The sequence below is a fragment of the Marmota flaviventris genome, chromosome 7 (genome assembly GCF_047511675.1).
Source record: "Marmota flaviventris isolate mMarFla1 chromosome 7, mMarFla1.hap1, whole genome shotgun sequence".
Taxonomy (NCBI): Eukaryota; Metazoa; Chordata; class Mammalia; order Rodentia; family Sciuridae; genus Marmota; species Marmota flaviventris.
In genome coordinates this window covers 94,345,205-94,362,425 of record NC_092504.1, presented here as the reverse complement: position 1 = coordinate 94,362,425, position 17,221 = coordinate 94,345,205, and the positions used below count along the sequence as shown (strand labels likewise).

General features: G+C 35.7%; 1 long non-coding RNA gene across 1 annotated transcript; it reads left to right on the top strand.

The window, feature by feature from the left end:
- The first annotated feature begins 87 nt into the window (after positions 1 to 87).
- On the top strand, positions 88 to 15,328 carry LOC139706435 (uncharacterized). Its single transcript, XR_011708009.1, has 3 exons — positions 88 to 1,200; positions 1,811 to 1,946; positions 12,923 to 15,328. It is a non-coding gene; the product is annotated as an uncharacterized lncRNA (long non-coding RNA).
- Positions 15,329 to 17,221: the final 1,893 nt, after the last annotated feature.

Genomic DNA, 17,221 nt, shown 5'->3' with positions numbered 1-17,221 from the left:
CTGCCGGGGAAGCACCGCCCCTGAATGCTTATGCTGGTGGGAGGGAGAGGAAATGGAATTCCCCCGACTGATCTGAGCGCGCGCCGACACATCCCTCGCTCACGCGCCCAATCAGGAATGTGCGGTGGGAGGTACCAGGGATTAACTAGTAGATACCTTTAGTCAAGGTTGAGCGGAGTTTCTGAGGTTTCTGGTGGAACAGGTGAATGGTATTTACTTCCCCTGCTCTCGTGGGCTGGCTACCCAGCGAGAGGAGGCGCCTAGCAAAATAGAAACTGTAATGTAAAATAGACCCAGGCCGACAGCTGATAGCTTTCCCCGGTGCCGAAATTAGTGCATTTCTAACCCCAGGGGCTCAATACTAAGAGCAGGCCAGCTCGAATCCCAGAGTTACAGCAGCTTCGAAATCCTAATTATGAATTGAGTAGAGAGGGGAGGGTTAGGGGCGGGCCATTTCTACAGTCCTTCGCCGCCACACGGCAAGGTTTAGATGTGAAAACAGGCTCAATAACCCCCCCCCCCCCCTTTCTCTTGCCATGTTTCAGTTTTTGAGCCAGAAAGTGGTGAAGCTCCAAGAAATCAGGTAGCGTTTTGGGTTAGAAAAACTTAATACTTAACTGAAATATCGGCGAAAGGCGGGGGTGTGCAGATAGCAGTGGCCTATTTTAATCTGCTGGGTGTAAGGTAGGAGTATTTTTGCTTTTCAGTGTATCTTTCAGGCAAAAAGTAGTAGGACCTTAACTTTTTATCTGGGGATATAATTTAGGTGTAGAGCACTTGCTTAGCGAGTTACGAATCTCTGAATTTGAGCCCCAGAACCCCCCCCCCCCTCTCTCTCTCTATATATATATATATATGTTGGCTGCTTGAAGCTCAATGATCCCACTTACAAAAGGATTACATAGAAAAATACACCTGTTTTTAAAATATACTTGATTTAGAAAAACTTGCAGAAAGTAATAAAAATTTCACAGGTTAGTGATAAATGGTCTAATATACTGTTCAAGTGAACATATAGTGAACTAGAGCAATTAAAGAGTGTTTCTCAAACTAATGTCAATAGAAGTCACCTGGAGTTTTGTTCAAAATGCGGATTTTGATTTAGTAGTAGGGGCTGGAGCCTGAGATTATGCATCTTAAACAAACTCCCAGGTGATGCGGATTCCTTCCCCACCCCCTTACGCCGATTTGAACCATTCTGTAAGTGCCCCAGTCATGGTCTACTGGATACCTCTGTCCCTTTCCTCTGTTCCTTCTTGAGTAATCTTTATTGTTCTCTCCTCTAGCTAGCCAGTTCACGAGGTTAGGCATGAGGGTGGAGGGAGAAACTTAGGTTCTAAGTTCTTGCTGGTTGCTTCCGTATGTGTGATATAGGTCTGGTTACTAATCTTCTATTTCTTCACTGCTAAACTAGATGTAATAATAACTATCCTTTCACGTGGAATTATTGTGTGGTTCAGATGTCATAAAGTTGTGAAAGGACCCTGAAGACTTCACAGTGTTGTATACATGTTAAGTTATTAAAGTAAACATTCAGGCATTAACTGGCCATTTTGTGAAATAAATGTATAATAGTAATAATAGGTATGGGTAAAATTTATGCAACTTTTACCAGGTATTGTGTTTATTAGCTCCCCTTTACAAATGAAGAAACTGAAGCACAGATTAGGTTTCTATCCTAAGTGATAGAAGGAGAATTTGAATTCATATGCTTAATTTAAGAATATTTATTTCATAGAGTAACATGTTTTATATTTCTACTTTAAATGTCATCTGAATCTAACTTATTTCTCCTATTTCATTTTTTTAGAAGCCAGGGTACAAGAATAGTAGGAAACATTCCCATTTACCTAAGGGGAAGTCATAATATCCAGGGAGGTCCAAGAAGAAAAGCCCCAGAGAAACCAATTTGAGTTACCTTAATCTAAACAAGCTTCAGTATAAAGGTATGATGGAACATTACTGCTGTGGATTAACAGAGCACAATAGACTGGAAAAATTTGGGGTCAGAGTTCTTAACTTTTTTGTGCCTCAAACCACTTTGACAATCTGATAAAACCACCCACCACTTTCAGAATAATGTTTTATACATGTATAAAATGAAATTCATTGTATTCTATATAAAGAAAAACATGTGAAATACAGTTATCAAAGATTAAGGAAAAACAAACTTGTGAACATGTGCTTTATTTAAAGTAAACATATGCTTTATTAACAGTAAGGAAGATCTAGTGGGGGGGTCTGATGAAGACCAAAGTTTTGAAATAATAATGAACTTAAATGACATTTCCAGAGTTTGCAATAATTATAATGTGATATAAAGTATCTGAACCATCTATTGGTAATACAAAAGTAGGTATAGCTAATATTATTGTTGAAGGAATACAAAATTTTTAGGCATAAGTAAAAGTGTAATTTTTTTCCCACCCAAGCTCACACATGCCCTCATTCCCTCATTTTTATCCATGAACTGCATGTTTAAAAAGCTTAGGTTAAGTCTTGAAATCAGATTTGTGAAATTTTAATGTACAATTCTAATTGATATTCCTAACTATAGTGATTCATCAGGAAAAGTTTAATTACAACCAGTATACTTTAAGAAGGTATTGAAGTGTGTAATATATTGAGGCAACAGTTTTATCGCATTTGTTGATTTTTCCCTCTATTTTTGGGTAACTATGAAGGTACTCTATGGAAAATTGAAGTATTCAGAATGATTCATTTTCCAAGCATTCTGGTGGCTTTAGGTTTTATTATATTCACATTCATTAATTACATGCCTTTGTAGATAAGGTGTGAAAGAATTACAAAATGAAAATCAAGGATGAAAGAAATTCAGATACTGTATGTTTAAGTTTTTAGATAGGTTTTAACAATTGTTGAAGTACTTATTATGTGCTGGCTCATTTAATTCATTGTCTCATCATCCCTGATATAGAGATGAAAACTCAGGGCTATACAACTAGTAAAGAGTAGAGCTAGATTTTAAACTGAAGTAGTCAGACCTTAAAGCCTACACTCTTAAGCCCTAAGCTGTTTGTTTTTAGCTCTTCAGTTATTAGTCAATATTAAATTTCCCTTTAGTGCAAAACATACCTGCTTGCTACCTCAGATTGTTAATGTTCTCCTTACTATTGCAGGTAAAATTCTCCCAGTGACTAAAAGGGATTTTCCAAAACCTACTTTTTTAATATTAATTATATCCAATTCTTCCATTAAATAAGTAGAATACTAGTTAGGACTGGAAAATAGATTTTGTTCTACAGAAATTTTTATTGTAATGGAGTTTCGCTAAAACGATGAAATCTGCTGGGCCTGGTGGTGCACACCTGCAATCCCAGCGGCTTGGAAGGCTGAGGCAGGAGGATCATGAGTTCAAAGCCAGCTTCAGCAACTTCATGAGGCCCTAAGCAACTCAGCAAAGACCCTGTCTTTAAATAAAATACAAAAGAGGGCTGGGGATGCGCCTCAGTGGTTAAGAGCCTCCTGGGTTCAATCCCCAGTAAAAAAAAAAAAAAAAAAACCACATCAAATCTGCCTATGCCTTTTCCTGTCCTCCAAACGTACTTTCACATTTGCAATCTAAACTTTTATGTTTTGCATAACATACATATGTGATGCTGTTGTAAAATGTGTATATACATCTGAAGTAACATTGTGTGTGTGTGTGTGTATATTTTCCCCCAGTACTGATTATTAAACCCAGGGCCTTACAAATGCTTGGAAAGCATTTTACCACTGAACTACATCTCCACCCTTTTTTTTTTTTTTTTAAATATTTTTAGTCATACATGAACACAATATTTTTATTTCTTCATTTTTATGTGGTGCTGAGGATCGAACCCAGTGCCTTACATGTGCAAGGCAAGCGCTCTGCCACGGAGCCACAACCCCAGCCTATCCACCCTTTTTAATTTTGACACAGTCTCACCAAGTTGCCCAGGCTGAATTTGAATCTGCCTCAGCTTCCTGAGTTGCCGGGATTACAAGCATGTGCAACTGAATGCTGCTTCCCAGCAGCTTTTTAATGGCTTATGATAGAGCAGGCTATGATTAGCTCAAATTTTTAAATAGTTCACATATCTAGTGATGTAGATAACCCACTTTACAGTTGCAAATAAAAATATTTTCATTATTTGAATTATAAGGGTAGAAGTGGGTCTATCTGAAAAAAAAAAGAGTCATGTTTTTATCTTGAAATCTGGAATATGCTAAAAGTTTCTGTTTTAAATACTGAAAGAAACATTTATATTCAGAAATCTGTGAAGTTAAAAAGTATTGAAAAGACAACTTAAAAGCAGTCCTCTCTAAGAATGTTAAATTGAAGTCTGATAAACTTTCTAATTATAATAGATCAGATTTTTCTTGCGTGAGTTGACATAAAATATGAGAAAAATATAAAAGATAAAATTACCCCTATGAACTTGGCAAATAATAATCTGGATAGAAGATGTGCCAGTGTCCTGATATGTGAGTTCTTCAGTGAGGCCATGTTATTATAATAACTTGAGTAGAGGAGTTCATTTAAATATACTTCTGAATAAATATATTTAATATAGATCAGTACTGTGTGTGTACTTACTAATGTTCTATGTTTACTTGTATCTTTGTAAAAATCTGTCACAGAATTTTATAATTTGCCAAGGATGCTGGGTCTAATACAATATATACCCCATTTTATCAGTTTAATTAATTGAAAATGCTATGGTCAAGACTAATATTCAGAATGTACATTTAGATATTTTTTTGGAATAGGTATTTGGAACCCAACCAAATATTACTTCACATTGTTTGCATTAAAAAAAAAAAGGTAATTTTTATATTTGCTTGTCCAGAATCTGATTTTTATTAATGGGGTTTAAGAAAAATGTATTTTCATGCTAAGAACATCATTTTTACCTAAATGGATAGGTTTTGTAGCATATAAGGAATGATGATGATTAAGTCTTTGGCATAAAAATAAATTACCACATTCTTTTCATATAAAAACTTACCTTCACTAATGTTCAGAGTATTACTAGATATCATATCCCAAAAGTAGAAATAACCCAAATGTCCATCAACTGATGAATGGTTAAACTGTGATATATATAAGACAGAATAGTATTAATAAGAAGGAACAAAATACCAACACGTTATATGTATCCTGAAACTTGAAAACTTTCTGCTGAGTGAAAAAGCAGACACAAAAGCCGAGCACAATGGCACACACCTGTAATCCCAGTGGCTTGGGAGGCTAAGACCAGAGGATTGCAAGTTCGAGGCAGTCTCAGCAAAGTAGAGGCACTTAGTAACTCAGTGAGACCTTGTCTCTAAATAAAATACAAAATAGGGATGGGGATATGGGGATGTGACTCAATGATTAAGTGCCCCTGAGTTCAATCCCCAGTACCAAAAAAGAAAAAAAAGCAGACACAAAAGGCCACACATTGACATATTGTATGATTAATGAAATGATCAGAAGCAGCAAATCCATAAGGACAGAAGCTGGATGTTTCATTGCCAGGAACTAGAAGCAGGGGGAATGAGGAATGAATACCAATGAGTATAAGGTTATTTGCCAGAGGGTGATGAAAATTCTAAAATTAGATAATAATGATGGTTCTTTAGCTTTGTTATACACTAAAATCCATTGAATTTTATACTTTAAAAGAGTTAATTTTATGTATATGAATTATCTCAATATAGATGTTTCTCTTAAAAAGTAATTTAAATTAGAATCAAAATATGAAATCAACCTGGAAGCTTAGTAAATATTTTCAGTATTTCATAATATGAAATAAATGAGATACAGCATTCTTATAACACAGAAAAAGTGAAAAATTAACTTGAGGGTTTACCTCAGTAAAACAATGTAATGTTACATTTGATTTTAATAAGCATTTGCTGTCAAACAGTCTTTAATTTGGAACTATTTTATCAATATTACTTCCTTAATAAAACATAATGACTAAAAATTAATTTTTATGTTTGTGTATGCACGTGAATACTGGCATCAAACCCAGAGCCTAGTGGGTGCCAGGTAATCATTCTACCACTGAGCTACACCCCCCAGTGAAATTAACTTTTAAATAGTGTTGTATTTCATTGGATATAAATGTTCATAGTTATGACCAGAAACAGTATATTCAATTTTGACATACTCTAAATATAAAAGTTTCCTTAAAAAAGAAAAATAGGGAGGTTCTCATGAAAATCAAAGAGAGACCAGAAGAGGAAAGGAACCAAGGGGATATGGAGTAGGGGAGGGAAAGGAGAAATACTGGGGAATAGTTGACCAAATTATATTGTTATATTGTGTGCATGTATGAATGTGTAAAGAATCTCGCTATTATATTTAATTATAATGCACCAATAAAAAATATGGAAGAAGTTGTTCCTTATAATTTCACATGAAATTAGGTTAAAAATCAGGAAAAATCATCTATTTGGAGGGTTGGGTATTTAGCTAATAATAATATAAATTAAAATTACTTCTAAACCATAATAAAGGTCTTCAATAATGATACAAAAAAACTAAAGTAAACAGATAATATGTTTTTGAACCAGAAGGGATCAATGTCTTACCAATCTTTGATTTATTTAGATAATTATGGGAATTCTTAAATAAGATAGTGATGATAAATCTAAAATTTATTAAACTTTAGGAATGATTATGGCAATGCTGTACATAGTGGTTCTATAGAATCAGATGATATCTAAATGACTTAAAGGAGCCATTTAAGTGAGGTTTTTATATTGATATAGCCACCCTTGGTACCCACAGGGAAGTAATTTCAGGACACCCATTCCTTACCAAAAGCCTTGTATGCTCAAGTATCTTATATAAAATGGCATAGTGTCTGTATTTAACCTACCCATGCCCTCCAATGTACTGTGTGTGTGTGTGTGTGTGTGTGTGTGTGTGTGTGCGTGCGCATGCGCGTACACACGTTGCTAGGGATTGAACCCAGGGCCTTGTGCATGCAAGGCAAGCACTGTACAACTGATCTATATATCTCTAATCCTCCAGTCTACTTTAAATGGTCTCTAGATGATGATAACATCTAAGACCATATAAATGTTGTAAATAGTTGTTACGCTGTAACTGGAGATCAAACTAAGTGAACTAAGCCAGAATCAGAAAGTCAAGGGTCACATGTTTTCTCTCATTGAGGAAGCTAGAGCAAAGTAAGGAAACATGACCAATGGGGCAGTGGTGGGGGACCACAAAAATGAGGGCAGATCAGTGTGGAATAGAGGAAAAGGCTGAGGTGGGGAGAGGAGGACCAGGGAAAGGAAAGGAATGCTAAATGAAATTGACAAAATTATGCTATGTACATGTGTGAACATATACATTGAATTCCACCTTTATGTATACCTGTAAAGCATAAATTTAAACAATAAATAAATAGAATAAGATCAATAGAATAAAGAAAGATAATATGGAGGGAGGAGAGAATGGGAAGAGGAAGCACTGAGGACTGAAACGGAGCAAATCATATTTCATGCATGTACTATTATGTGAAAATGAACCCCACTATTATGTATAACTATAATGCACTAATAAAAAACATTTAAACATTTTTTTAAAATATTTTATTTTTTAGTTTTCGGCGGACACAACATCTTTGTTTGTATGTGGTGCTGAGGATCGAACCCGGGCTGCATGCATGCCAGGCGAGTGTGCTACAGCTTGAGCCACATCCCCAGCCCCTACATTTAAACATTTGTAGGTGTTCAGTACGGATGCAGTTTTAAAATTTTTTTTTGGATTTGCAGTTGACTCTGAATGCAGAGGATGACTGTACTATGTAGCACCTGTTGAAGATTCTATCATTGCACAAAAACAGTGAAACACATGACATTAAAAGAAAGAATGAGGGCTGGGGATATAACTCAGTTGGTAGTGCTTGTTTCTCATGCACAAAGCCCTGGGTTCAATCCCCAGCAACACAAAAGAAAAGGAAGAAAAAAAAGAAAAAAAGAATGAAAGTCATTGAGAAACATTCCTCTACATCCAAAAAAAAAGTGCTTATTTCCAGTATTTGGTTCATTTGGTGATGAAGAAGCATGACAATATCAGCAATACTCTATCATCAATGGATATTAAATTTCAAATCTCAAAGTTAACAAGTAGTTTGGTAATGGAATAGAATGATGGATTCCCTGTCTTACAAAAAGACCCATATAAAAAAAAAGAGTTCTCCACACCTCATAGTGCTGGAAGTTTGATGCTTCAGGAGAAATTCAGACAAAAAATCCAAATGTTTTTAGACATTCATTTGTATGCATTTAGTTTTCCTTATACTTTCTGTTCTGCACTAATGGAGAAACAGGGAAGGTTATTTTGGGGCATTTTGGAGGTAGGACTAAGTGTCTACCCCTGGATTGAATAGGGCTATAATTAAGGACAAAAGAGAGCTGGAGAGAGAAAGAAGTGGGAATGCAAAAGTTAAAAGCAAATTTAAAGTGTTCTTAAGTCCTGTGAACCAAGAATGAGGTGGAAGCCTTTTTTTCTTTTTCCTTGTCATGAGTATTCCTTATCTTGTTATAAATATATGTGTGTGTGTGTGTGTGTGTGTATGTATGTATGTGTGCATGTGTATAGGTTAAGCAAATATCTGTTTTCTCCTGCAGTTATGTAACAAGATGTTTTAACTATATCAATATTTAAGTATTATTAATTTTTCATCATAGCATTTAATGCCAGAAGAAAAGTTAAGTACTACTCACACTTCACATCCTCTGCTGAGGAAGGGGTTAGTCTATTTTCAGAAGAATGAAAGACAGTTGCTTATCACATCAGGCAAAATTATGACCTTATTGTGTGTTAGTGCGTTTATATATATGTATATATCTGTATATATGTGTGTGTGTGTGTGTGTGTGTTTGTTTGTGGGTGGGTGGTTATAGATAGACACAATACCTTTTATTTATTCATTTTATGTGGTGCTGAGGATTGAACCTAGTCCCTCATGCATGCTAGGCAAGCGTTCTACTACTGAGTCGCAACCCAAGACTTTATTGTCTTTATTTGAAGATTATGTATAGTTTAAGGAGATTCATATATGGGTAACAAGTTGACATCAAGTGGACTTGTGGTTAACTTATGTGTTAACTTGATTGGGCCTAGGGATTCCCCAGATGGCTGATAATATATGGTTTCTGGGTGTACCCATGAGTTTTTCTGGGAGAGATTAGCTTTTGAGTCAGTGGACTGAGAGAGTAAATAAGATTATCTTCAACAATGTGAGTAAGCTTTATTCAGTGCCTTGAGGGTCTGCACAAAATAAAATGGCACAGGAAGGGTGAATTTACTTCCTGTTTGAGGTAGAACATCTGCCCTCAGACATCACCATTTCTAGTACTCTGACCACTGGGTTCAAACTGTGACTTGCAGCATTGCTCCCTCCCCCTCCCGTTCTCAGGCCTTTGGACTTTTATCAATACACCACTGACTTTCATTCTTCATTTTGCAGATAAAAGATGTGGGACTTCAGGGCCTCCAATGTGAGCCAATTCCATTGTTTCTGTTTTCTCGGAAAACCCTTATTAAAACACTCCTCATCACTATAAGGTCTCCTGCCTGTAGAACCCACAGAATTCCAGCTAACACCATTATATTTGTTCAGTTTAATGTGACTTTATTGGCCTTTCTATACTTGCTAGCTTGAAATTTAGTTACTGTAACATTGTTCTATTCATGGTAACATGATAACAAGTTTTTAAACAATCTTGCTTTCTTTTTTTGAAATATTTATTCTTTTTTTTTTTTTTTTTGAGAGAGAGAGAGAGAGAGAATTTTTTTAATATTTATTTTTTGGTTTTCGGTGGACACAACATCTATGTTTGTATGTGGTGCAGAGGATCGAACCTGGGCCGCACGCATGCGAGCGTGCTACCACTTGAGCCACATCCCCAGCCCTAAAAATATTTATTCTTAAGTTTAGGTGGATAAAATATTTTTTATTTTACATTTATGTGGTGCTGAGGATCGAACCCACAGTGCGTCATGCATGCTAGGCGAGCGCTCTACCACCGAGCCACAACCCCAGCCCCAGTCTTGCTTTTGATGTAAAGTAGCATAAAGAGATTGTCATTCACATTGTTAATCAGTGATGTTTAGGTCTGAGTGTGGGGGTCTAAGCCAAAGAATGTTAGTGCAATAGAGATTTCTGGGTTTGAGGCTGCAGCTCAGTGTCAGCACTTGCCTAGCATGTATGAGGCACTGGGTTCGATCCTTAGCACCACATAAAAAGCAATGAAACACATAAAGGTATGCTGTCCATCTACAACTACCAAAAAAACAAACAAAACAAAACAACAACAAAAAATTACTCCCATTTCACTAAACACTTATTTTAAAAAATGTAATGACTATTATGTGCTAGGCACTCTCCTAGGTACTGAAGATACATAGATGAAAAACCCAGATAACATCTATAAGAAATTCTTATAAGTAGGAAGACCAGTAAGCATCTGACAACACAATGGATTATTTTTAAGGACATAAATGTGTGTATAGAGCTATATTATTGTATCTAACTTAGCTGCGGTTGATCAGTGAAAGTTTCTTGAAGAAGAGAGTTTATTAAAATGAGTGGGAAAAAAAAAAATGAGTGGGAAAAAAACAAGCTGAGGCAAAATTGGGGGAAAAAAAGAAAAGAAAAAGCAAGAAAGACTCCTAGGTAGAGGGAACAACATGCAAAGTCTCAGAGATGACCTGAAAAGTTTGGGAAACCACAAGTACGTGCGCGCGCGCATGTATGTGTGTGTGTAGGGGGGGGTGAGAGAGAGAAATAAGAGGACAGGAGAGGACTAGGGTTGTGGCCTAGTGATAGAGCATTTGCCTACCATGTGTGAGGCACTGGGTTCGATTCTCAGCATCGCATATGAATAAATGAATAAAATAAAGGTCCATCAACAGCTAAAAAATATTTTAAAAAGAGGACATGAGAAAAGATGAGAAGAACAAAGACAGTTAAAAGATACAACTATATACTTTTATTCTGAAATGGAAAGGATGGGGAAATTGAATTTATAAAAATGACTTGATCAGATTTTTATTCACAAAAAATTATAATAGCAATAAGGGTGTATCAAAATTGTAAGTAAGGGTAGAGATTAGAGGTAAGGAGAACAGTTAAGGTGCTAATGAAGTAATCCAGATGAGATATGATTGTGAGAAAGAGCTAAGATACTTGCCCTAAGAAAAATTAGTTACTGGATAGAACTTGCCTAAAAGCATTTTTTTTTTTTTAGAATTTCCTCTCCATACATATAACAAAATCATATATATAACATAATAAAGTATAGCATCCTAATATAAATAACTTAAAACATAAATGTGTGAATTCCCTGTGCACTTAGCTCTTAAAGAACTGTGAAACTAAAGTTTACCTATTACATATTAGACATAGAACAATGTAAGCTAATAAAATATCTAGGTACTATATGATTTTAATTTTTTGCAAATTAAATTGCTTCTTGAAACAAATACAGGCAAACTACCTAAATTTAAGTTATTTTAAATTTGTCACATCTATACTAATTGCTATGTTCCATATGACAATTGTCCCACCACTTTTCTTAGCCAGAACAATTAGGACACCTTTTTCATTCTTTGATGTCATTTGGCTTTCACATGGCAGAAATTCTACCCAGAATATTTTTTATCTGTTCTCATTTTCCCAAGACAAAGTACTATTATGTGCTGCCAACAAGATCATAAACCTAAATACTGCATAGAATCTGAAACCACAGAGTATCTAGTTATAACTTTATAGGAATTACTATAGATTACTGATATAAATCACAAAACAAAAAAGTAGAGTATCTAGTTTTGGAAATACTGATGAAGATAGAGGTTACTAAAATTCTTTTGTCATATACCTGAAGTGAAATTTGTTAAGACCTTTTGACTCTTTGAGTACTCAAGTCAAGAAATACTAAGCAGGTAAGACAGATAAAGCAGTAAATCTGATTCTAGAGTTGAAAGTGAAAGAAGAAAGCCTTTAAGTGCATTTTTTTGGTACTGGGTGATTGAACCCAGGGGTGCTTAACCCCTGAGCCACATCCCCGGTTTTTATTTTTTATTTTGAGACAAGGGGTCTCATTAAGTTACTTAGGGCCTTGCTAAGTTGCTCAGGCAGGTCTCCAAGTTGTGATCCTCATGTCTCAGCCTCCAGAGTTGCTGGGATTCCAGGTGTGTACCTCCCTGCCTGGTCCTTTAAATGCATTTCAATAATATTTGTATATTAGAGTATACTTATTAAAAACTTCACTATAAAACAGTATGCTGTGTTATATAAGCAACAGCTTCATAACATGTTTACCAACTCTCTTTTTTTTTGTTGTTGTTTGGTAGTGGGGATTGAACCTAGGGGTGCTTTACCACTGAGTACATCCCCAGTTTATTTTTATTTTTATTTTGAGACAGAGTCATACTAAGTTGCTGAGTCTGGATGCAAATTTATATTCCTTGCTTCTGCCTCCCCAATATCTGGGATTACAGGCATGTACCACTATGCCCAATTTACCACATCTCTTGATCAAATCAAGAGGCAGCATTGATTGATTGGCTTCTACCATATAGGTTTGTGTAAGTTCACTCTATGATGTCCACACAGAGGAAATTACTTAATGGCCTATTTCTCAGATTATGTCCCCATTGTTAAGCCATGCAAAATTGTGTATTTTAAAGAAAAATTCGAATGTGGAAGCCAAAAGTCTAAAATAGGTCATACCAGACTAAAATCTGGCAGGGCTGCATTCCTTTCTGGAGGTCTTAGGGCAGAATTATGTTCTTACCCTTCCCAGCTTCTAGATGCTATCTCATTCTTTGTCTTGTGAACACTGTCTTTATAGCCAACAATGATTGATTGAGTCTTCCTTACGTCTCATCATTCTGACACACTCTTTGCCTCCTCTTTCTTTTAAGGTCCTTTGTTGATTACATTGGATCCACCTGGATAAACCGGGATACTCGCCTCAACTCAAGCTTCTTTGATGTGTGTGTATGTGTATTTTCCCATTATATACAGGATTCCTTTGTCAGTATTTATTTACAGGAAATACAGATTAAAGGCCAACAGCAGCCATAAAAGAGTTTTAAAATTAATAAAGTCATAACAAGGCAATATGAAAGTGGAGAAGTATGAAAAATGCATGAAGTACTTTACTGTGACATAGCATAATGGTTGACTATATAAATCTGAGTCCTTAATTTATTTCTTCTATCATTAGTTAGCAGAAACAGCTCAATTTGTATTGGCTAGTCCCCATATCACTTCCAAAACTCAGAGAATAGATAGTGGTGAGCTAGGACTGGCTTATAAGTACCAATTTTAAAAATTTAGGAATTTTGCAGGCAGAATGTTAAAAACAGCTATTATTAAATATTAAATATAAGCAGAAATTTATATTAAAATCTAATAAGACTCAATAATGAATACTCAAACTCACTTTCATCATTGTACTAACATTTGAATATCTACTAGCATGCTTTGGTGGTCATATCTAAGGAATTCTCATGGTAGAAGTATTATATAATAGTTTGATGGTGTGTACCTCTTTCTCAACTCTGCATCTAGTGATGTCCTGTGGTAGCCCACAGTAGATATACTTATTTGAGGGAAATCTTCAGATACTACTGACAAGAGATTCACCATTCCTGCCTCCAGAATTGATTATTAAACAGTTGCCAGCAGACAGTGATGACAGGGCCCTTCAGACTGCATTACTTACTATCCATAGGGAATAGCTGAAGCTTCAGTCATGGAGGATTCACCTCTGTGAAACACTTAACTCCTCAATAAGAGAGAAATATTTTTGCCACAGAATAAAGCTTACAATACCTATTTTCCCATTGCTCAATTTTTTTCATTTACTTCCAGGTTCTCTAAGGTTCAAGAGGGGGTGCTAATACATGTCTGTGGTTTCAAGTACAAGCATAAAATATTTTGTTTGAAATAGAAGTAGAAAGGATGTTAAGTACATAAAATTTTACTTGGCGAAAAAAAAATTAGAAAAAGCAAATATTTCCATGTAATGTTTTATTTATGTAAAGGAAACTAGAATAAATGAAAGGGAGCAAAAAGATGCAGAGGAGAATTTGTTCTAACCCCCAAGTTGGCTTTTTATTGGATGAAGACTTTCTATCCAAAATTACCAAAGATATCAAATATTATTAGGAACTTAAGTCCCCAGATTTAGTAAAATACTACAAGTCATCCAGAGATAACTAAGTAAATTTGGTAGTGTAGGACAAATTCTCAGTGTAAAAGAGCTACTTCTGAAACACACACACACACACTTTTTTGTGATTGTAATAGGGATTGAACTCGGGAGTTTTGCCACTTTTTTATTTTTTTGCCAGTTTTTCCCCAGCCCTTTTTTTTTTTTTTTTTAGAGAGAGAGAGAGAGAATTTTAATATTTATTTTTTAGTTTTTGGCGGACATGACATCTTTGTATGTGATGCTGAGGATCGAACCCGGGCAGAACGCATGCCAGGAGAGCGCGCTACTGCTTGAGCCACATCCTCAGCCCAGCCCTTCCTTATTTTTGAGAGTGGATTTCACTAAGTTGTTGAGGACCTTGCTAAATTGGTGAGGAGGGCTTTGAACTTTTATTTATTTTTTTTAAGTTGTAGATGGACACTATCTAAGGATAGAAACCAGTGCCTCACATGTGCAAGGCAAGCACTCTACCATGAGCTACAGTCTCAGTCTGGCTTTGAACTTTTAATCCTTCCTTCCTCAGCTTCCCAAATCAGAGGGATTATAGGCTTGCACCACCATGCCAGTTCCATTATACTTTATTGTAAAAAAAAAAATAATAGGAGAAACTGCCTAGGGAATTAAAGAAGATAGACACTGTCTTACCTTTTAGGGTCTAAATGAAAGGTATGTACATTTAAAATGTAAAAGAAACATCAGGCACTTGATTTTCAATAAGGCATTTGATTATGTCTCATATGGAACTGGAATTTGAGTAGAAGCTAAAGAAAATGCATGCTTGGATTACAACAAACTACTAGTACCTTAAGCTACTGGTATTGACAACCATTTAAAGGGTGCATATGAAGAATAGCAGTTGTGGATTAAACTGGAGGAACCTAACAAATCATCTGTAAATAATGCCCTATGTCATCACTTTACTAATAAATTTTATAGAATAGTGGAACTTCAGCAGGTACAGGCTTTTTCTTTGTTGTTGTTGTTGTTTTAAATGAGGAGGCGATACAGGCTCCCAGGAGATAACTTCTTTCTCTCTTTAGGAATTCTTAAAATTTTTTGAACAAGATTGAATAATCACATAGGAAACTAATATTTGAAATAGAGAACTGCCTGCTGGATGAAGTTTCTATAATTAAAATTAAATGAAACAGTTTTTTTCTGTAGTCCTTGTCTTGGTTTCCAAAAATCTGTTCCTCTCCTGACTGACCTACTTAGGTGAGTACACTTTTCTAGTCACCAAGATTCAATACATTAATCTTTGTCTTTCACCTTTTTTTGTCGGGGGAGGGTACTCGGGATTGAACTCAGGGGCACTCGACTACTGAGCCACATCCCCAGCCCTATTTTGTATTTTACTTAGAGATAGGGTCTCACTGAATTGCTTAGTGCCTCACTTTTGCTGAAGCTGGCTTTGAACTTGAGATCCTCCTGCCTCAACTTCTCCTGAGCTGCTGGGATTATAAGCGTGCACCACTGTGCCCACCTCACCCTTCGTTTTCTTTATCTTTCTTTATTTCTACTTCTTTAGGCCTTAATGCATTTTACATTTTATATTTTAAAAAATTTTTTTCATCATATTTATGTAGCCACTTCATGAGTTAAACAGATGTTATTAACATTTCATGCAAATGTTTATTGAGGGGCCTATAAGGTGATTAGGATGTAAATAAGGAAGCGGCATCAGACAGGTTAAATGACTGACTAATGTGATAGGACCAGTAATTACTATTAGTCCTATGATTCTAACATCAACATTCTTGTCATTACACTATGACACTTCTCATCAACTCATACTTGGTCCATTACTGTAGATGTCTTGTGAGTTTCTCTGCCTCTGTTCTTCCTTCTCAAGTCTATTTTGCATGGCACCATCAGATAAAAAGCTTCCTTTATAATACAGCATAATGAAGTTTTAAATGGCTTCTTATTATATAGAAGGTCGAAATAAGAACTTTATCTCTACTTTAATGCATGACATCTCTAATCAAACTGGAAACATACTTTGACATTTCTGAGAATATGCTTTTGTTTTTTATCAGTATTTTCCTTTGAGTTACAAATTCTTTTTTAAAATTTTTTTTGTAGTTGTGTATGGACAACATACCTTTATTTTCTTTGTTTATTTTATGCAGTGCTAAGGATCAAACCCAGTTCCTCACACATGCTAGGCAAGTGCTCTGCCACTGAGCTACAGCCCAGCCCTTGAGTTATAAGTTCTTGAGTGACAGCTATTACAGTGGTTCTGGATACGTGTGTACCAAACATTATCTGTAAACTAAACATATATACAATAACTACCTTGTGTATTTTAACTCAGATGGGTAGGGAGTTTTTAGTAAAATTGTTGACATTAAAAAGGAGTTATTGGGCTTGTGGTGTAAGTCAGTGGGAGAGTGAATGGTTAATATGCATGAGTCCTCCCCGCAATCTGGACTCCCCTTGCCCCCCCAAAAAAGGTAGGGGAGAGGGAGGAAAGAGTAAGAAACCCCTAGAGTTCTGGTAATGAAGAATTAGATGGTTTTGCCTATATTTCTGCTTGAATAACTAGAAAAACTAGATTAAAACAAAACAAATAAATACCCCTATTTAAAGGCAATGGAAAACTACCAAATCATTGAGCATTGCAGGGCCAATATCTAGGACAGGAAGAGGGAACAGAGATGCCTGCAGCATTTAGGGCTCTTTCCCTTGGAGGTATCTGGTTTTTCCAAAAACAACCAAGAAAGTGAACTTATGAACTTTTCATAAGTTCCTAAGACTGGGTAAGAATGGGAAGAAAAACAACTAAAGTTTAGGGTTCTCCGTGGAAGAGATGATGCCTCAGGTTTTCAGTTGAGATTCTAAAGTGCTGAGCTTTAAGAATCAGATTGTACTGAAAATAAATTATAACTTTGCAGGAACTGAATCATACTTGTCCTGAATTGGACTGTAAAGACCTTAATCTAGCTGCCGAACAGAATTTTTAAAATCCTCTAGCAAGGAAAGTAATGTTATCCAGAGT